Below are 23,337 nucleotides of genomic sequence, written 5' to 3' on the forward strand. Positions count from 1 at the left end.
TAAAAATAAGTTAGGACAGGAAAACTACTTTAATTTTGTCAGGAAGGGGGCTGTGAGGTGTAATAATAATTGCATAATTATTATGTTATTGACATGGAAGTATAATGCTAAATATAAATTAGAAGACATATCTGTCTACAACAGTAATCTTTTTGGAAGCACCAGTGCCCCTGAAGTTTGTAATTAATGCCCAGGATTGAAGTGGAAACTGTTTGGCCAGGGAGTTCTAAAAATAGTCTCTAGAACAACTTAGATCTTTAAAACAGCTTACCCCCCATTTTCCTGTTCCCTTATTTATAAGTGATATCCTCTTATGTTCCAATTATGGGAAAGTTTTACAATCATATATAGGACTAGAACAGTGACTATATGATTCAGAAAAGAAAGAACTCTACAGAGGAAAGTTATTTAGTTCAAATGAGCAACCTAGCTCTATTATTTAATAACGTTAAACTTAATTTGTTTTCTATGTAATCCATATAGAAATACATATATATATATAGTTATAATAAGGGTAACTACAGACGTTGTATATGTGCATGTATGTACATACACGTATGTTTGTGGCAAATATTATCAAATTACTAATATTAATAAATCTGATTGGACCCATTCAAATTAATTAAACACTCCTAGTTCTCTGGCCAAGAGAACAAGAATTTAGGGACTAAATGCCTACCCTGAGGTCCAGGAAATAACTTCATAAGGTTTCCAGTTGTCCATATGTCCATCTCTACCAGCATTTTGTTAGACTACCTTTCAAAGTTTTCCTTTATTCGGGAGTTGTTTGACATTAAGTTATAAATCATTCTGTGAAATCTTTCTTCCTATCGTTAACATGTTCATATTATTCTCAACTTCATTGGAAATCCAACATGTTCCTTTATTTAGGTCCTGAATGTTCTTTTGTAATGTATGCAATACCTGAAAGTAGGGCCATCCAAAGTTTTGACAGGTGGCAGCACAAGTGGTTGGTGTATCATCGTAGAACCCTGGATGACAAGAGAACATTCCTGTGAATTTGGTAATATTAGTAGTGAATAATGGGATTTTTACAGAATTTAACTTAGTTATATACCAGTGTGGGTTTTTTGTTCAAACCATAAACCCCTGTATTTTAAATGCTGAATTTTAATGGGAAGTTGGGAGATGTGTCAGGAACTTTTAGGTTGCCAGGTTGCCATCATGCTAACCTGGAAGTAATCAAGAACTTTGTTCTTGGCACCTTATTTTTTAATAATGAAGATTTTAAGGGGCGTAAACATGAAGGATGGTCCTTGTTGTTCAAGATCTTAGCAGTCGGAAGAGGTGGATGCCCTGAAATGTTTGGGAGAAAGGTTGTTCCTGGAAGTATGGAAGGATTGGTCAGTGGTTCTGAGGGTGGAATGACGTAGCTGGTTCAAAGTACAGAAAGGTCAATGTGATCAAACTGGAATGAGTGAGAGGCAAAGAGCATCACAGATCTTGTCAAAAAAGGAGGCAGAAGCTAAATCATGGCAGGTTAGCATTTAACTTTCTTTAAATAGGACATTACCAAAAAGCGAGATTCACCCACCACTGAACAAAGCCTTAATGTATATAAATGGGGTTTATGCTTCTTTTCAGACTCAAACTAATGTTGAAGGCAAGATATAGCTATAATTGAATTTAATCCAGCTTTGCACTTACATGGTATTTGGACTTACTGAATTTCAAAGATGTCAAATTTGTGTTCACAAATTATTTATCTCCATTAGTTTATATTGTGATTTGAGAGGTTTTTTTTGCACTTACTTTTATGGATCATCAATTTGTAGCTACTTCTAAAAATAACCTTTGAATTATTGCCAAGGATTTCTATGAAGTCAATAGGGATATTTAAATGAAAACTCAAAAGTTAAGAAAGCTATGTTAAAAGCAATCTCTGTAATCAGATTTTTGTGACTCAAAAAACATTTTGGATTAGTTTGTAAAGTTGTCCATCTTCACATATTTTTAATAATTTATTATATATTATTTTAAATTGTGTAGTATATGTTACAATTAGGATCATGATCTAGTCTTATTAAGGAGATGTGTATTTTTACACCAACAACCACTGCACATTTTTAGAATCTGGATTTTCTACAAGCTATTTTGGAAAAAATAAAAACTCTTGTCAGTCTCAGGCTTTACTGGCATATATATAGAATTCAGAAGGTTCAAAGTTGAAGTTTATTTTGAGTATTTTCCCAACTTGTTAGAAAATAGCACATGAAATAGAAAGGACCATGAAGTGTTACTGGTTTTCTTCTGCATGGCTCTAGAGATTTTATTTTCACTCCAGCTGAAAATGCTTCTTTCCACCATTTTGGGGATTTGGGATAAGTAAAAAACAAATATGTCAGTAGTTTCTTCTGGCTATCAGAAAATTTACTGATGAAGTAATTATGATTAGTAAACACACTGTACTTTTTAAAAAAGATTTATTTATTTATTTGAGAGCAAGAGAGAAAGATTGAGAATGAGCAGGGGGAGGGGCAGAGGGAGAGAGAAAAATCTCAAGCAGACTCCCCATAGAGTGCAGAGCCCTTTGTGGGGCTCGATTGCACAATCTTGAGACCATGACCTGAGCCAAAATCAACAGTTGGGCACTTAACCAACTGAGCCACCCAGACACCCCAAAGTGTTGTACATTTTAATAAAATAATGCATATGTCAGCATGGTCTGACTTCCACTTTTCTCTGAAAAATATCTGTGTCTGTAGTACCAAAGGTTAACTAACATCGAAGAAGAAAAGATGCAAAGAAAACATAAAGCCTCTAGATAGATCTATCTAGAGAAAACTCAAGAGAAAGCTAATTTTGTTCAAGTAGTGCCATTGGCTGAACTGATTAGAAAATGAAATCAAAATCAACTAAACCCTAAAAACAAAGAAAAGAAATATAACAAATAAGAATAATAGATAAACCTTATTAATGTAATGTCATAATGAAGCACAACAATTCAGCTAAAAAGATGTAACTCTAAGTATATTTAGTAAGAAGAAACAAAACATTGAAAAAATATATTGGTTAGATTCAGCTAATATGTATAAGGACAATCAAGTGGTTTCCAAAATGAGGGATTATGTGAAAGACACAAACTCTAATGCCTTCTATAGTGTTTTTCTGTATAAGAAATAATTTTTACCACAGTAGAGAGACACTATCTCTTTCAAGAGATTTGTAAGTTCCATAAATGATTTTAACTATTCAAGAAATCATAAAAAGCATACAACACATGTCATTATACATTTGTCCAAAATTATAGACTGTTAAACACCAAGAATGAACCTTAATGTAAACTATGTATTTTGGGTGATCATGCTGTGTCAACTGTAGGTTCCTCAATTGTAACAAATATGCTAGTCTGACGGCGGACGTTGATAGTGAGGGAAACTGTGCATGAATGGGGACAGAGCTGTATGGGTAGTCTTTGTTCCTTCCAATTAATTTTGCTGTGAACCTATAACTGCTTTAAAAAATAAAGTCTATTAAAAAAGTGCACATGCATCTGAATGGAATTATTCATTTTCTTCCTCTCTTTATTTTTAAAAGAGGTTTTGATGTGTGTTTGATGGGATATTTGAATAAAGGAAATGGGAAGTTAGAGATAGGATTCTAGGCATTATCAGTTTGTGTTCTTGACATGCTGAGAAATGCTATTTATACCTTCCCAGTTTTAAAAGTAATAAAATACACTTTCTCCTTTTCCTGGACCACCTAACCAAAACAAGATAGTTCTTCTCTTAAATAATTATGAGCAAAAGTGGCTTACCCATAATTCTACAACATGAAGTCACTGCTACCCAATTAAAAACAAATGTTTCAGAGAAAAATTTTAATTCTTTCTACATACGAATTTGCTGTGATTCATAATCAGGGCAATGCAAATTAAAATCACAATGATTTTACACTGAGTCACAATGAAAATACTACATTACTCCCACCAGTCTGGCAGAAATTTAAAAGTTTAACAATAATAGAAAGTGTTGGAAAGGATGTGGTGCAGTGGAAACTTCATACCCTGTTGATGAGAGGATAAATTGGTACAAGCACTTTGAATTGCTAAAATCCTGAAATCCCACTCGAAACAGTATTCCCTGAAGAAACTCAGGCATATGTGTACCAGGAGATTCGTAAAAAATACGTTCACTGCTTCATTGTTTGTAATAGTAAAATGGTGGAAGTAATCCACATGAAATACACTATGGTATACTCATACCATAGAACACTCCAACAGTGAAAAGAAAGAAACAGCTACATACATTAATAGGGCTGCATCTCCAAAATGCTAAATGAAAGAAGCAATCTCCGAAGACTATATTCAGAGTGATTGCACTTTCCTAAAAATAAAAATAAAAACAGCAAAACTAAATAACACATTGCTTAAAAGAATGTACGTATGTGATAATGCCATAAAGTAACGCAAAGGAATAGTAAATACAAGTTTGGGTAATGGCTTACTTCTGGGGCCATGTGTGTGACTTAACTAAGAGGAACATGATGGACAAGCTGGGTTCCATAAACAGGCATTTATTTATTTAAACAGTATATTTATGCTATGTATAATCTTCTGTATGTACAAGATTTTCAAAATTAGAAAACATTTTTGTAGAACAGTATGAAGAGTATAATTCCTTAATCTGGGATTATGCATTTGTTGTGGATTTATGGATCAAAATATCAAAATGCAATGTATTTGGGATAGGTCAGAGCACTGGGGTGGGAGAAATGCAGCTGCCTCACACATCACCGATCCAAGTTGAAAGTTTACCTTACTTTTGTCAGGATATTGTTAAGATAGACCCCCTTTGAATATTTCACAGTTAAATCACAGTCAATGCACAATTTAAACACTAAGAATTTTATAAATATGATTTAGGTGTATGAATTCTATTTGACTTTAGGTTACTCTCTTAGTTGTATGGAGGAAATTTTGGAACACCAATGATGAACAGCCCATGAATCAATTGTGTGTGTGTGTGTGTGTGTGTGTGTGTGTGTGTGTGTGTATTTACCCCTGAGTCCAGTGAAAGAGGAAAGGGTCAGTAAAGTTGTATTTTGGATTATTACCAGGTTCTCAAGACTTTTAGGATGATTCAGACAGGGAAAATGCACCCCCAAATCACAAAACTAATAATTCTCAAAGCCAAAATTAGAAGAGAAAGTAATATATATGTCTTGTTATTTATATGTAGTTCATGTGAATTAACACTTATTTTATTATTTAGAAAGAGAATCACTTGGTTTAAACATGTGTCTTGTTCATGCTTTTATTTTGTTATTATAAATTTGAACCTAACTGTGTTTTTATGTCTTAAGTCTCACCACATCCAGAATTCAGTAGAGAGAAAACTATTTTCAGGGCACACAGGGATCATTTAAGCATTCTTCCCTCTGTATGCTGAGTGATCTCAGCCTGATTTGGTAGATTTGGAATGAGCCAAGGGATTTGTATTTTACCAAACAGTTCTGCTGCTTTAGATGTGGTATGATGAATATAGCCCAATGTCTGTGCTGCCTTTTGAAAAAGTGTCCTAGACAGACTAAGACTTGCCAGTAGGTCAGACCCTATGAACCCTTAAAAGTACGGTCATTATCTTGACTAATAGGGCCCAAGCCTTAGAACATGATTATCATCCAGGAGGTGGTGTTTGCCTCTCACGAATTCTTCATAAACACTCTTCACCTCTTATCAGAAGGAATAATTTCTAGGCTTAACCCTCAACCCAATTTCCCAAACAAAAGGGTAGATACAAATAGCCAGAGGAATGTTGAAAAAGCAAAGCAAAGCTGGTGGCATTACAATTCTGGACTTCCAGCTCTATTATAAAGCTGTCATCATCAAGACAGTATAGTATTGGCACAAAAACAGACACATAGATCAATGGAACAGAAGAGAGAGCCCAGAAATGGACCCTCAACTCTATGGTCAACTCATCTTCGACAAAGCAGGAAAGAATGTCCAATGGAAAAAAGACAGTCTCTTCAACAAATGGTGTTGGGAAAATTGGACAGCCACATACAGAAGAATGAAACTGGACCATTTCCTTAAACCACACACAAAAATAGACTCAAAATGGTTGAAAGACCTAAATGTGAGACAGGAGTCCATCAAAATCCTAAAGGAGAACACAGGCAGCAACCTCTTCGGCCTCAGCTGCAGCAACTTCTTCCTAGAAACATCGCCAAAGGCAAGGGAAGCAAGGGCAAAAATGAACTATTTGGATTTCATCAAGATAAAAAGCTTTTGCACAGCAAAAGAAACAGTCAACAAAACCAAAAGACAACCGACAGAATGGGAGAAGATATTTGCAAATGACATATCAGATAAAGGGCTAGTATCCAAAATCTATAAAGAACTTATCAAACTAAACACCCAAAGAACCACTACTCCAATCAAGAAATGGGCAGAAGACATGAACAGACATTTTTCTAAAGAAGACATCCAAATGGCCAATAGACACATGAAAAAGTGCTCCACATCACTCGGCATCAGGGAAATCCAAATCAAAACCTCCATGAGATACCACCTCACACCAGTCAGAATGGCTAACATTAACAAGTCAGGAAACGACAGATGTTGGCGGGGATGCGGAGAAAGGGGAACCCTCCTACACTGTTGGTAGGAATGCAAGCTGATGCAACCACTCTGGAAAACAGTATGGAGGTTCCTCAAAAAGTTGAAAATAGAGCTACCATATGACCCAGCAAGTGTACTACTAGGTATTTACTCCAAAGATACAAATGTAGGGATCCGAAGGGGTACGTGCACCCCGATGTTTATAGCAGCAATGTCCACAATAGCCAAACTGTGGAAAGAGCCAAGATGTCCATCGACAGATGAATGGATAAAGAAGATGTAGTATATATATACAATGGAATATTATGCAGCCATCAAAAGGAATGAGATCTTGCCATTTGCAATGACATGGCTGGAACTGGAGGGTGTTATGCTGACTGAAATAAGTCAATCAGAGAAAGACATGTATCATATGACCTCACTGATATGAGGAATTCTTAATCTCAGGAAACAAACTGAGGGTTGCTGGAGTGGGGGTGGGGGGGAGGGATGGAGTGGCTCGGTAATAGACATTGGGGAGGGTATGTGCTATGGTGAGCTCTGTGAATTGTGCAAGACTGTTGAATCACAGATCTGTACTTCTGAAACAAATAATGCAATATATGTTAAGAAAAAAAAAGAAGATAGCAGGAGGGGAAGTATGAAGGGGGCGGAAATCAGAGGGAGAGACAAACCATGAGAGACGATGGATTCTGAAAAACAAACTGAGGGTTCTAGAGGGTACGGGGATGGGGGGATGGGTTAGCCTGGTGATGGGTATTGAGGAGGGTGTGTTCTGCATGGAGCACTGGGTGTTGTGCACAAACAATGAATCATGGAACACTACATCAAAAACTAATGATGTAATGTATGGTGATTAACATAACAATAAAAAAATTAAAGGAAAAAAAGGGTAGATAAAGTTTTCCTATCTGAACTGTTTGGCCAAGCAGTTGGAAGACATTTGCATACTAACTTTTTGTCCATGGCCATGTATTCAAAGTGTCTCCACATCTTAATTTATGCAGTTCAGTGCTGGATTTGTACTTTCTAACCTTCTGGCAAATAAAATATATCTTATTGAACCAATTTATCTTCTTTTATTGCCTCCCCTTTTATCTTCTCTCTTTTCTCTCTATTTTGTTCACTCCCTTTTCTTGATCTAATTTCTTTTACTTTCAAAACGCATCTCGCACTCTGATATTATGTCAGTCTGTTTACTCAGTAAGCGATAATTACTAAGTTAATTGTATTCTTACAGTCATATATATCTATTCTCTAGATGAAAAATTTTCTGAATCTTCTCTTTTCTCTGTTCTCCAGATTGGCCCTTCACTCCCTAACTTGTTCCTTTCATGTTTTGTTTTATCAATTTCTGGTGAATCTTCAAACCCTTCATCTTGTCATTTACTAAAGATACTGTCACCAGACCTGTAACAAAATGCAGTGTTCTGGATTTACTCCAGGATTCGATGCATGTAAACATAGACAGCACATTTGTTCCTCTAGAGATGTCTGAGGTGAGGACAGCTAGAAAGAGGAATTAGTTAAAATAGGACTAATTAGAGAATTGTTAATAACATTTGTTTGGGCAACATCATGAACTACAAAATTGATTTAAGGTCCTATTCTATGCTGTAGGCTAGCTAACTATGTCTCTGGTGTTACTATCAATCTCCTGGAACAGAGATACTTAACACAGTCAAGGTGATCTAGCCGATATAAAAGCTGAAAAATTACTAATATATATATATGTATATTAGGATATATCTTAAAATCCACTATGCAGCCAAGAGTCAATTGTAATATTTAGTGAAACTATTTTAAATTGACAGCAATTTTTTATATCAGGCAATTATTCAAACCTCAAAACAGCCTTTTTCATCCTACAAGTAGCACTATTAGAAAAGGCTCTCGAGAATATGTGGTGTCTCCCTTGAATCTTGATGAGAGAGAACAAATATTTTGGCACTGCCTTTTTCTGAATCAGACTACTGTGAGTATCTATTTGTCACTGTAAGGACTGATACTAGCTTGAGGAAAGTATAAAGTATGTCTGCTCACTGTAAGAAATTAGTCCTTTTTGCATTCTATTTTTAAATTTTTTTTTAGGATTTTATTTTATTTTTTTAAGATTTTTTTTTTATTTATTTGAGAGAGAGTGAGAGAGAGATATCACATAGGCAAAGGGAGAAGAAGCAGACTTGTTGCTGAGCAGGGAGCCCGATGTGGGGCTCGATCCCAGGACCCTGAGATCATGACCTGAGCTGAAGGCAGATGCTTAACCGACTGAGCCATCCAGGTGCTCCTATTTTAAAAGATTTTATTTTTAAGGAATCTCTATACCCAATGTGGGGCTTGAACTCACAACCCTGAGATCAAGAGTCGCATGCTCTTCTGACTGAGCCAGTCAGGTTCCCCTGTAAAATATTTTAAAATGAAGTACTTGAATTGAAACTTCTATTGGGGCTTTTATTGATATAAAGTTTATTTTTAAGTGCTTTTTTTCAGCATTTTGCCAAGCTCATCTAGATTAAAATTTGTCAATTGTCTGTTGGTCTCAGCTTTATTTTATTATTATTAATTTTGTCTATTTTAAGCTACTTGGGACAAAGAAAATGTGTTGTAGAATATTGGGTTGTGATGCTATCTATAAACATACCAGAATAAATTGAATGTAGACTAATCCTTAAAACAAAATACAGTTTTTATAAGGGCATTGTTATCATTTATGTTTTGTAATCAAGAATTTATTATAAGTACATTATTTGATAATGACCATATCCAATAAAGTCAGGCAAGAAGAGTTAAAGAATAGGAAAGGATGGTGGGAAGAAGAAGCTATTTGACAATTTGCTCTTACGTTTTGAGCAATACTTCATTCAGGACAGAGAGTTGTTTAATCCAAGCTGGTTTTGTTGCTTGTGGTTTAAAATTCAGCCAGTGTGTTATTAGATGATATGTTGAAATAAACAGTAAACTAACTTAAACACATTTTATATACACATTTTCTCTGAATATTATGAGCATAATTTAAGAAGCAGTCTTTTTCTCAAAGGAAAATTACTGTTTCATAACATTTATGTTTTCATAACAATTATTATTGTTACACACAAGTGACATGCGTATCTGGGCTCAGAAGAAAAAAACCCTCTTATGATATTTCTAGGTAAATGAATGATTAGCACTCTGTTTTAAAAGAAAATAAAGTTAAATATATGAATTTCAACACATAGAGAATCTGAATTTAAAAAAACAAGTATCATCATAACTTGTGAGATGAGTCAATTCAGAAGATATAGTTTGTGAAAACCCATCATGAAGCCCTCAAACAAATCATGACTTTATGTAATGACAAATATATATTTCAGTTTATTAAAAAAATTCTTTGGCTTAATGTTTGGAAAATGTCCAAAACTATACAAGGATGAAAGGGCATTGACAGTTGGTTTTCTTTTTAGAATTATCTTTAAATATTAAAAATCAACACTTAGAAGCTTGATAAAGAATAGATTTTCAAACACATAACTTATCACACAGTTGTACAATTTTTTGTGAATTAAACAAGCTTGTATTCTACATATATATATATATATATACATATTTTAAATGATTGCTTTACTTTTTTTCAACTTCACTGCTAAGTTTTTCCTCCTTCTATAGAATTTTTAGTGTTACTGTCCAGAAAGGCAATAAGTAATGGAGTAAGACTTTTGTTGGGAGACAACAGTTGGCAGGTCTGCCAGTTTCAACAAGAAATTCTGCCAAGTTCAGCCATTGTTTGGCCATTTGAGGAAATGCTTCAACATTTTGTGTTAAAATACCAAGCAACCTTCTCATTTACCCTAGTTTGAAAGGTCACTCCTTGGAATTCAGTGAAACCTGAACACTAACTATGTTACAGAAACCATCTTTACTAATTTATTTCCCTTTATAAGAGCAGTGGGATAAATATTAGGTTGACCTAAGAATAATAAAATGATAATTAGTTTCTGAATATTTTCTCTTTGGCGATGGGTCATGTTTCTAACACCTTCAAAATTTCAGCTCTAGCATCTATTGTATAACTGCATACAAAATCACAGAGTCACCATCTAGTTTTCTGTGGAGACTGATACAAAGAAACATATTCATTCATTTAATAATTTATTGAGCAGTATTAAGCACTACTAGGTTCAGGCACTTATCTAGATGCTTAGGATATATTTGTGAAAAAAAAGCAGAGTGCTTGTACTTGTAGAGTTTATGTGTTAAAGATATGGACAGAAAATAAACAATAACATAGAATATATGTAAATTATAGTTGATGGTTTGTTGCAATGGGATTGATGTTACAGGAAAAAGCTCGCACAAACTAAAATAGATGAAGATGAGCAAAAGGGTTATGGTGGTGTAGGTGTAGCTGACTTTAAATAGTGTCTAGGTTAGGTCCCCAAAAAAGGTCTGTATCTGAGCAAAGACTCCAGGGAGGAGAGGAAGGTGGCATATGAATTTCTGAGAGAAGAGCATCCTATGCTCTTTAAAAGAAATCCACAGATAATTTTTAATCTTGTTTCAGATAATGTGTTTACCTTTCTTCAATTTTATGCCAGTTGATACCAGAAGTACTAACAAGAAGTATATTTGTCTAAAGGAAGAAGAAATACTGAAGTCTGGAATCCAGGAACTACAGGCCCACAAATAAGGAAGATTAGCATTTTTTCTATATTCAGGTGCTGTAATGACGGATAAATGATGAAGAGTAAAGGAAACATAATAAACTTAAAAAAGTTGGTTAATTCATTCAAATAGGTATTCCTTCATTAATTTCTATTATAATCTTATATCAATAAATATGATGCACAATGACCTTTGTTGCTTATTATAAATTTAATTCTAAAGTGTTATCCAAGTTAGAATTGATAGAAAAGCTAGAAAAGCTCATACGTTTTATTTACAGTCTGTGTCCTTCACTGATTATAAAATTATGCAGTTATATCTGGAAGTAAAATCATAGACCAGAATGTAGAACAATCCTTTAAGTCTATATGACTTTGAGTAATTAGGAGTGGAATGTTGTCTAAATGTAGGAATCTAACTTTTTTTCTTAAAGCAGATGTTACTTCAAGATCTACATCATAGTTACACTTAACGAAACCCTCTGAGGACGTATGGAGCTAGAGTCTCCTACTTCTGTTAGAAACCCATTAACTAGATTTATTTACCTTATTCAGGACTCTAACTTCAGGAACTATATGTAACATGAAAAGTTTTGAACATATAGTCCTTTATGGTACAGAGAGTACTGGAACTGATATAGTTGAGAGCTTGCAACCTTAAATATGTAGTTTTTTGTTGACGTTGAGAATTTAGTGAATAATCAGCTTTCAGGATTAAATCTGAAAAATCATACAATTAGTGAATTTTTAAAGGATATTTGAGTTATACAATGACTCAAACATAAACTCTTTGTTAATTTAGGTGTATTTATTTTGAAGGAAGTAGACTGGAATCTGGTTCATTAAATATGGACATATATTAATTTTATGATCAAAAAGATTCAGTAAGTGTTTTCTAATAATTTTGAACTGATAACATGGAACACAGCACAGGAAATCCTTTTGGAAAGTGTATAATTAAGGAAGTTAACTCATGTGAGGAATTCAATTAATTAAAATATTAAACAATATTTAGGAAAATCATTTTATGGGCTTCACCCCTGCCAGTTTTTTCTAAACCTTAATACTTGCTCATATCTCATTTGAAGGCCTTTCTGTTCAAATTAATGAAACCAAGCATTCTTCAAAGCTTTATTCTTAAAATATCTTTAAACACATTCTGTCTTTAAAATGAACAGTTTCTGTTACCCAACCATGATGTTTGCAATTTAGATACGAGGAAATCTTTCTGTTAAAGTATGAAAAGTCAAAGTTATATTAGAAGCAGTTGAAAATAAGATATTTCAGAGTATCTTAACCAAAGCACATACAATTGTGAACTAGGTAGAGTCCATTAGACTGTTCTTTATTTCAGGGTTGGGTTTTTTTTTTTTTTATGTTTCATCTATAATCCAAGGTTTCCCAAATATAATAAATATGTACAGAAAATATCTGATTTATCAAGTTTTGTCATTTTAGAAAACATCCTGCTTCAGGCATTCAGTCCTGAACTTGGGACAAGATGAAAAGTCGAGTGGAGGCCAGGAGAATAAATGAAGAGTTCATACTTTATTATTTTTTTTAAAGATTTTATTTATTTATTTGACAGAGAGAGACACAGCAAGAGAGGGAACACAAGCACGGGGAGCGGGAGAGGGAGAAGCAGGCTTCCCGCAGAGCAGGGAGCCTGATGCGAGGCTCGATCCCAGGACGCTGGGATCATGACCCGAGCCGAAGGCAGACGCTTAATGACTGAGCCACCCAGGCACCCCAAGAGTTCATACTTTAATCGGGATTGAGCACGGAGGTGGAGCTGGTATTGTCCAGAGCAGGGGTCCTATCTTGTTTACCTTTAACATCTAGCACTGGGCCTGGCACATTGTGAGTGCTTGCTAAACTGAGGATCAGTCTGTTTAACCCTAGCACCCCTCCATAGCAATAAGTCATATAACTGTTCTCTGATAGGATTAAATTCTGGTGTGAACAGAAAGTTCCCCAAATAAGATATGCAAGGAGAACAGACTTTAATTTCATAAAAGAAAGAACAATTCTGAAAGGTCTTATGTGAATCATGTAGAGCAAAAACAAGCTACATTTTTGGGGGAGAGTGTAGAAACCTTATATCTTTCAGCCTCCCTCATTTATAATGTTATTGTTTTAAATGTTTCTTCTACCTATATTTAGAACCAAATCAGACTCCACCCCTCTCCAAAAAAAAAAAAAAGCACTGAGTAACTGGAGAATATATACCATGCTCATAATTAGATGACTTAACATTATTAAGATGTTAATCATTTTCAATCTAACTAATGACTACACTGCAATTCCAATTATTGTTCCAGCAGGAATTTTTAAAGAATTTCCAAAATCTAAAAACCTAAATAATTTTTGGGAAAAAAGAGCAAGTATGGACGAATGCCCCTAACTAGTTGTAACGGTTAAATGTATGTGTTAACTTGGCCAGGCTATGGTGCCCTGTTTGATCAAACACTAGTCTGGATGTTGCTGAAAGGTATTTTGTAGATATGATTGACATCTAACATCAGTTGACTTCAAGTAAAGGAGATTATCTGCATAATGTGTCTGGGTCACATCCAATTAGCTGAAGGCTTTAAGAGCAACACTGAGGTTTTCTGAAGAAGACAGAGTTCTTCAAAATTTTTGTTTCCCAAGCTACTCTCAACTACCAGAGGATAGAGAGTAACTACTGGGAGTTTGGTTTGGAGGAAGGTGAGGGTTAAACAGGTATAAATGAAGGAACTTAGTGGAAGAAAATGCATACAGAAAGAAAGATGGGAAATTACCAATTGCAGATTCTACCTACCATACACAGGCATGTCTCATTTTCTTGGGCTTCTCGGCTATTGTATTTTTTACAAATTGAAGATTTTGGTAACCCTGCATTTAATAAGCTTATCAGTACCATTTGTCCAACAGCACTTGCTAACTTCATGTCTCTGTGTCACATTTTAGTAATTCTCTGAGTATTTCAAACTTTTTCATTATTATTATATTATTATGGTGATCTGCGGTCAGTGCTCTTTCATCTTACTATAGTAATTGTTTTGGGCATCACTGACCATGCCAATATAAGATGGAAAACTTAATAAATGTTGTGTGTATTCTGACTGCTCACCCGTCTGTGTCCCTTTCCATGGGCCTCCCTATTCCCTAAGATACAACCATATTGAAATTAGGCCAATTAATAACCCTACAATGGCCGGGTGCCTGGGTGGCTCAGTTGGTTAAGCGACTGCCTTCAGCTCAGGTCTTGATCCTGGAGTCCCAGGATCGAGTCCGGCATCAGGCTCCCTGCTCAGCAGAGAGTCTGCTTCTCCCTCTGACCCTCTTCCCTCTCGTGCTCTCTATCTCTCATTCTCTCTCTCTCTCAAATAAATAAATAAAATCTTAAAAAAAAATAACCCTACAATGGCCCCTAAATGTTGAAGTTGAAGAGTCGCATATTTCCCATTTAAAATCAAAAGCTAGAAATGATTAAGCTTAGTGAGGAAGACATGTTGAAAGCTGAGATAGGTCAAAAGCTGGCTTTCTTGTACCAGTTAGCCAAGTTGTGAATGCAAAGGAAAAGTTCTTGAAGGAAATTAAAAGTGCTACTCCAGTGAACACACAAATATTGAGAGAACTATAGAGTCTTATTGATGATAATGGAGAAAGTTTCAGGATGGGTTAGCCTGGTGTTGGGTATTAAGGAGGGCATGTATTGCATGGAGCACTGGGTGTTATACACAAACAATGAATCATGGAACACTACATAAAAATAAATAAATAAATTAATTAATTAAAAAAATAAAAATAAAAAGGAAGATCAAACCAGCCATAACATTCCCTTAAGCCAAAGCCTAATCCAGAGCATGACCTTGACTTTCTTCAATCTATGAAGGCTGAGAGAGGTGAGGAAGCTGAATAAGAAGTTTGAAGCTAGCTCAGGTTTGTTCATGAGGTTTAAGGAAAGAAGCCATCTCTGTAACATGAAAGTGCAAGGTGAAGCAGCAAGTGCTGATGTAGAAGCTGCAGCAAATTATTCAGAAGATCTTCCTAAGATCATTAATGAAGGTGGCCACACTAAACAACAGATTTTTAATGTACACAAAACAGCCTCCTACAGGAAGAAGTTGTCCTCTAGGACTTGCGTAGCTAGAGAAGAAAAGTCAATGCCTCTTCAAAGCTTCAAAGGACAGACTGACTCTCCTGTCAGGGGCTAATACAGCTGGTGACTTCAAGTTGAAGCCAGTGTTCATTTACCATTTTAAAAATCCTAGAGCCGTAAGGATTATGCTAAATCTACTCTGCCTGTGATCTATAAAATAGGACAACAAAGATTGGAGGATGGCACATCTGTTTACAACATGGTTTACTGAATATTTTAAGCCCACTGTCAAGAACTACTGCTCAGAAAAAAAATGATTCCTTTCAAAAGATTACTGCTCATTGAAGATGTACCCGGTCACCCAAGAGGTCTGATGTACAATGAGATTGTACAATGAGATTAATGTACAATGAAATGAATGTTGATTAATGTTGTTCTCATGCCTGCTTAGCATCCATTCTGCAGTCCATGAATGGAGTAGTTTCAACTTTCAAGTCTTATTATTTAAGAAACACATTTTCTAAGGTTAAAACTACTATAGATAGTGATTCCTCTGATGGATCTGGACAAAATAAACTGAAAACCTTCTGGAAAGGATTCACCATTTTAGATGCCATTAAAAACATACATGATTCATGGGAAAAGGTCAAAATATCAACATTCACAGGAGTTTGGGAGAAGCTGATTCCAACCCTCAAGGCTGACTTTGAGGGGTTCAAGATTTCAGTGGAGGAAATAACTGAAGATGTGGTAGAAATAGCAAGAGAACTAGAATTAGAAGGAGAGACTGAGGATGTGACTGAATTGCTGTAATCTCATGATCAAACTTTAACAGATGAGCAGTTGCTATTTGTGGATGAGCAAAGATAGTGGTTTGAAATGGAATCTATTCTTGGGAAAGATGCTGTGAAGATTGTTGAAATGACAACAAAGGATTTAGAATACTCCATAAACTTAGTTGATAAAGCAGCCACCATCAACATCAAGGCAAGACCTTCCACCAGCAAAACATTACAACTCACTCAAAGCTCCAGATGATGGTTGGCATATTTTAGCAGTATTTTTTAATTAAGGTATATGTGTTGTTCTTTAAACATAATGCTATTGTACTATACTATTTACATAACTTTTATATGTACTGGGAAACCAAAAAATTCATTCGGCTGGCTTTATTAATTATGGTATCACTTTATTGAGATGATCTAGAACCAAACCCTCAATATATCTGAGGTCCACCTGCACTTTAACCTAAGGTTTGGGGACCAGCATCCATTCACACTAGGGGTGACTAAATACCAGCCACCAATGGGAAAGGGAAGCAGAGTGGTTAAGAGCATGAGCTCTGGAGTCTGGATTCCTAGGATTCAGTTCTTGATACCTCCACTTGAATTACTATCTGATTTGGGCCCATTACTTAGAAGCTCTGTGCCTTGATTTTGGAGTTTCTTATTGGCAAGCAACAATAAACAACAACAATAATAATAATTCCTGAGGCTTTGGGGAAGGTTAAATGAGTTTATACATGAGTAATTAATAATGTACACGGCAGAAGGCAAATCCTCAAAGAAATCAGCTAAATGATCTCAATAGGGCAAGCCACCCTTTGAAAAGGGGTTCTCCTGTATTAGTGCAGTATGGAAAAATTCATCCACTGCTAACTTTGGGAGGGAGAACTGCAGCCGGGAAGGCAGACTCTCCTGTTTGAGGCAAAAATAAAATTTATTTGTCCCTCAGGAATATGAGGATATGTGCACTCATCTAATAATGTCAAGGACCAGAGGATTAAGCTGACAATATATATATATATATTTACCCAAATAAACCTGACAAGTTCAAAGATATTTTAGTTAGTGAACTGGGAAATTAAACTCCCAGTTCACTAACTAAAATATCTAATAAAATTAAAATGTAGCAGCGTCCTCACTATGTATGACATGAATGCTGTCTGAAATGTACTCCATTCTAGGCAGTTGTGGCAAACAGGGAACGTTTTATTGAAAATAACTTTTTGAAGAAGACATATGTAGACTGATTAATAAAATATTTAAACATGTTAGTCTAATATTAGGTTTCCATTATTTAAGTAAAAGTAAGTCTGCTCTTTTGCCTCACATTTGAAAACAACTACAGAGTTAAGCAAAAAAGCACGTACACACACACACATTTTGACGACATGCTTTTCGCATAGTTTTAATCCTCCTTATTTTCAGTTATAACATGCTTTATTCTTCTCTAGTACTTACCAAAGTTCCGATTTTCCCTTCAAATTATCCTTGGAAAGAAGGCAAAATTGAGGTTTATGCCCCAAATATCTAAACAACAATTGGTATCATGTTAATGAAGATGGACTCGATTAATACTCATTTGCAGAATTTATGAAATTGATACTTGGATATTAGACAAATTTATCTTAGTTTGATTGCTAAAACCAAGCCTGTGTGCTCATGAATATGCTAATGAACCTCCACGTGACTAAGCTGTGAGGAGAGGGGCACTCTTATAAACCAGATAGTTGCCATTTACTGTATCACTGTTATTTAATATACCAAATGACATGCTCAGGAGTCACTGTGGTTTCATAAGAAACACAGTTGAGCTCAGGTTAACCTAAACACAAATAGAAAAATAATGACAGATTTATACAAAAGTCTATGCCATATTAACATTTTTTTTAAAGATTTATTTATTTATTTGAGAGAGAGAGAATGAGAGAGAGAGAGTACATGAGAGGGGGGAGGGTCAGAGGGAGAAGCAGGCTCCCTTACTGAGCAGGGAGCCCGATGTGGGACTCGATCCCAGGACCCCGGGATCATGACCTGAGCCGAAGGCAGTCGCTTAACCAACTGAGCCACCCAGGTGCCCCCATATTAACATTTTCTAATTAAAAAATACATTGCATGTTAAGGGGAATAAGATTTCTCTGAAAATTGGGCTCCATCCAACAACCTCAATAAAGTATAGAGCTATAGCCTTAATACTATAGGGGTAGGTTGGTTATTTATTTATTTATTTATTTATATTTATGTTGGGTTGAGCTGTGTTGAGATTTTTGACCTTTTAGTTGGTAGTAAGGTAAAAAACATACATTTAATTCAAAGCACAAAGGAATAAAAAGATAAAACTTGTTTTACATTTAAAAAATAAATTCACTATTTTGATCACTTTTGCAAACGATAATATATTAGTGTGTTAGTTTTGTAGAATACTATCTCTTTTAAGTAAACAAACTAAAGGAAAAAAAGGAAGAAACATGTTCTAGGAAAATATTTGTAATTATCATCTGAAAATACTAGTAATCTCATAAACATAGACTCTAACTCAGTTCACAGCCAGTGATTCTCTTTTATTTTTAAATAATAATAAGACTTTTATTGTGTTGTTAAAAATTAAATTCATTTCTTCATTTTTTGTAAAATAATTTATTAAATTAAAAACTAATTTGCTTTCAAGATTACACAAATATTGGAAAATGCAAAAATTATTGATTTAATGCCCAATAAAATTATAATACTAATTAGACATGAAAAAATAATAATCTAGATTTATTGAGGACTTTTCTGTTTAAATTGAAATGGCAATATAATGTATAAAAATATATTTTCTATTATTTAAATGGTTTGCTTACTTAATTTATTTAATTATATGTTCTTTTATCCTAAATAACACTAGCTCAATACTTACATTCCAAATTTTACAATTAAAGGTATTCTACCTATTACTGCTTCAATTTTATACTAATTAAGACTCTATATCTTCAAAATTATAAACCCAATTATAGGTAGGTAAACCAAAATTAAGGTGTGAAAACTATCTGGATCCTTTGAGTTGTGTAACTGCTATTGATGAAGGAATTTGGGCAGGAATTCCTATGGGAATTCTATGGGAATAAATGGGAATTGAAATATCTGGTTAGTTTGTAGCCCTGATCTGTTTCTTGTAAATTTTTATTTTCCTTCTAATTTCATCAAAACATTTTCTTATTATTTCTTGAAATAATGTAATAGTGCTGCATGGTAGAAGTACTTTGGTAGAAAAAGAGCGCTTTCCTAAGAAATTATAAATGTTTATAGTTCATGCATGGACTTCAAACCCAGATACAGACAAATGTTTTAAACAGTTATGTACTGACTTTTCATCTTAAGAGTATTCTGCTAGTCTGATTGAGTCAAAAACTCAGGTGCTACACATTTGACACTGAGTGTCTTTCATTAACACCATGCAATGATACAGCTTATGCTTTGGGGTTAATGCCATCTCTGAATCCTAAGCAAAGATAAGATAGAGAATAAAGCCAATGATTTCAAATAATGTCCTTTGAATATATATGTTTTTTGAAAAGTTGATACCATAATCCTGATATCTCTAAAATAAGAATTATTTTTTCAAGCTGTGTTGATAGTCATACACAGAGTATAAAATCAGTTTTGTTTTGTGAATGTATATTTTGACCCTTTAAAAAATGTTTTGTTAATTTTTGTATAAATATCTCTAAGACAATTCTTATAAATTAAGTTACTATCAAATTTTAACCATGGAGCTAAAAATTGAAAGTAAATAGTGTTATAATGGTCACAAAAATGATGTAAGTTAAAAATATGTAATAATACTATTAACTGAAGTTTGATTAGTTTTATGTGTTATCAAAAGATTTATCCACATTAACATAAAGCATATAAGGTCATCTTTCTTTGTCTTAATATTATTTTGAATTTCTTACTGAAATAAATTCATTATGCATAAAATAATGGTAAAATACAGTGAATGTGAAGGTTCTCCTAAATATGCTAGCATTTTTGTTCCATTTAAACTTATGCTAGGCATCACCAGCGAGTAAAGTATATACACCTTGGTCACTCATTTAACACAATTTTTAAAATTACAGAACCAATTCTAATTTCTTTTTGTTTTCTTGTTTTTTCCAATCTTTGTTTTTTAGAGTGAATGAAGTTTTATATATTCTAAAAGTTTACATTTTTTAACTAACAAAACAATATTTTGGAAAGTGCTAAGATATGTTAGAAAAAAAAGAACTTGTAGTAATAATTAAGCACATTTCTTAAAGATAACTGAATATTGCAGGTAAAACATACTTCAGCTCACATTATTGTTATGATTTCTGAATCCTATGTTTCATACTTAGAACTGGCCTTAGACTCTGCATTAATTTTATGATCCTATAGCATCTTAAAAAGAAGTTAATTCTTTATGGCTGAAAGCATGCATTGATCCTCTGATATTCTCTTATCATTAAGGAAAGCAAACTTTAGAATATAATAATATGAGTTCTTATTTCTAACTTTCAATTATTTTCTCAAATAACAAGTCTTTGCCTAATGACCTTCGAAATTCAGTTCTTAGTGGTTTTCAACAGTAGTTCCTGAAAAAAACGAACAAACAAAAAACAAAAAAACCTATAAGTTATACTATTAGTACACTTTTAAAAATTTAATTAAATTATGGAAGAAAATTATGGGGAGTTCCTTTTTATAAAATACAATATTAACATAATACCTCCTTTAAGAAAATAATCTAAATTAAAAATAATGCTATTTTAATTTTTGTTACTAATCGATGGCATTGGGTTAGGCATTTAATGTGTTCTTTTCATTTCCTTCCCTAATTATCTAATGGCTATTTACAAAGTCACCTTCTAAAAACACGCTTTCCATTTCTACATATGTGTCAGGGAATTCAGTACACTTGATGATGGAAAGGAAATAGGAAATCAGCCATAATATTTTTAAGAATCACAAAAATAAGACTCAATTGAAGTTTCCATTATTTGGAGAAATTTGTGGAAAAAATGCATAGAAAATTATGAGGGAGTTACTCAGAATGAGTTTGTAGTCCACTGTTGTTGTGCCAGATTATGGGTGATTAAGTACGGGATTTCTCCACTGAAGGACATTTTGCAGGGTATAATTATATAGGTGAGAAAGAATATATATGTGTGTGTGTGTGTGTATTCTTATGTCAAATTATGTCAGTCAGTATAATTTGAACCCAAATCCGATATCTAATTTTTATATAAATAAATTATATCAGTCAATATAATTTGAACCCAAATCTGCCAGCTAATTTTTCTTAGCAACAGATTTGTGACAGCTCTATACCAACACCCGAGTAGACAATGGTTTCCTAACAGTCCAGCACAGTCTGCACTGGTGAAGGAAGCATTAACAGATGTTTCATCTCAACAGTACTGTAAGTTTTTTTCTGGACATTTTTTTAACACACTTTAATTTCTGTTTAATAACCTGACATACATATTGATATCTGTATGTTTAATAATCTGACATACATATTTGGGAAAACTTTGTTACTTTTCTTTTTTCACAGTTATCTCTGTTTCACATCCTCCCCCAAAAGCCTGCAGAGGGATACCAGACAAATTGAAGTAATACGCTGTTAGCTAAAGAGTTGTAAAATTACAGTTAATGGACAAATAACATTTTCTCAATCCTAGCTGGGTTTTTTTTTTTTTTCTTTTTCTTTTGTAGCCCACCCCATGATCCAATACGGCGGAAACAATTCAGGGTTAGCAAGAGAGAGACTTAACCACATCTGGCAACAATGAACAATGAAAATTCTATTAGTTCAATAGTTGGAGATATATATGTGTAAATAAAGGTGAAAGGCAAATAGAAGACACATAATAAATTCAAAGTGATTACTTTTCTTTTAATTCTCCATTTTGTTCAACTACAGAGTGACTGAGACTCCAGGACCCCGTAAGTAGTCACTCTGTCCCCCCTTTCTCAGAGTACTAACTATATAAAAAGTTTAAAGACCCTTCCTGGGGGGGAAATGTTTTCCAGCTGTCAAAATTTAAGCCTAGCTAATAGTAGAGCAAATTTTAAAAGGCATTGTTCCCTGATTAAGTTACTTGTTTGAAGTATGCCTTTTAATCCATTTAGATTTTTATTACTTGCTAAATTTATCTTCTAGAATATCACTGTACATAATAATATCCAGTAGTAATAGATTTTGTATACATTTTGGAGTAATACACTGGAGTTTCTTTAACATATGAAATAAATGAGAATATGTTTCAATATTATTTCAATATCACTAAATTCTACAGTAGAAACACTGCCAAACTAAATGAGAATACTATTCAGAATACATAGATTTATTCTGAATAATGTACTTACCCAGCACAGCTTCTAAAGAAATTCTTGGTGAAATATTCTTAGGATGGAATTTGATTTTCTGAGATTCCACAGAAGAGATTTACCCCCGGGGCAAGGTGAGGGACAGGGAAAGCCTTGCAATGTAATCCCGCAGGCAGGCTGAGGTCCAATTAGCAGAGCTTGATGATCCTAAATCAGGAGGTGATACTCTCTGCTGGAGAGAGAGGGTTGTTCTGAGTAGATTGGAAGTGTTGTCACATTGTATGTGCTCAGCAGCAGAAGGGAAACATCAGAGCTTCCTGTTACATCACTCTGACCCCGCCTGCAGTTAGTGTTAGGTTACTTTCTTTCTCAAATAGCATACCCCAGGAAAGCAGCACTCCTTTCTTATTCTGAGACATGAGCAAGAAGCAGCCTGAACAGACAGAGATCATATGCTGTATGAATACATTGTTAGCAGCAAAGCTGGCTGGATTTCACCTTGACGGAGTTCTGTTAGAACTTGCCACATGGAGCTGCCTGTGATTTGAAGGAAATCTGAATATAATATTCTGCTCCAACAATTAAAGGAGTTAGGGGAGTGTGAGTGTGGTGTGTGCATGTGTGTGTTGAATTATACTTTACAAAGCATTGAGGAACTATTATCTAACATGTCTTTCTTCATAAGTAAACACAAAAATAATACCTGCATCCATCATAATTAACTCTGTGATCCAACTCTTACTGAGTTCTAATAACCAGAGCCATTACCCGATCAGTTTTTCACAATGAAATGATGAAACTTTATCCTGTAGGTTTTTTAACTTTTTTTACTTTGTCCATGACATAACTATGTGTGTATGTGTCATAAACAAAACCACTGTGTGTGTATGTGTTGTGTGTGTGTACATATAC

The 23,337-nt window shown here is 34.3% G+C and overlaps 1 protein-coding gene across 4 annotated transcripts in view; it reads right to left on the minus strand.

Moving 5' to 3' along the window:
• CALCRL (calcitonin receptor like receptor) overlaps positions 1 to 22,694 on the minus strand; it is a 102,068-nt gene extending 79,374 nt beyond the window's left edge. For 3 of the 4 annotated variants that reach the window (XM_027590248.2, XM_027590247.2, XM_027590245.2), the window contains exons 1-2: positions 22,465 to 22,694; positions 925 to 992 (exon numbers count right to left, since the gene is read on the minus strand). The gene's annotated coding sequence lies outside the window, so the exon portion shown is untranslated. The remainder of the gene's footprint in view (positions 1 to 924; positions 993 to 22,464) is intronic. The other variant, XM_027590246.2, reaches the window with a different exon arrangement.
• Positions 22,695 to 23,337: the final 643 nt, after the last annotated feature.

Source organism: Zalophus californianus, chromosome 3, assembly GCF_009762305.2.
Source record: "Zalophus californianus isolate mZalCal1 chromosome 3, mZalCal1.pri.v2, whole genome shotgun sequence".
NCBI lineage: Eukaryota > Metazoa > Chordata > Mammalia > Carnivora > Otariidae > Zalophus > Zalophus californianus.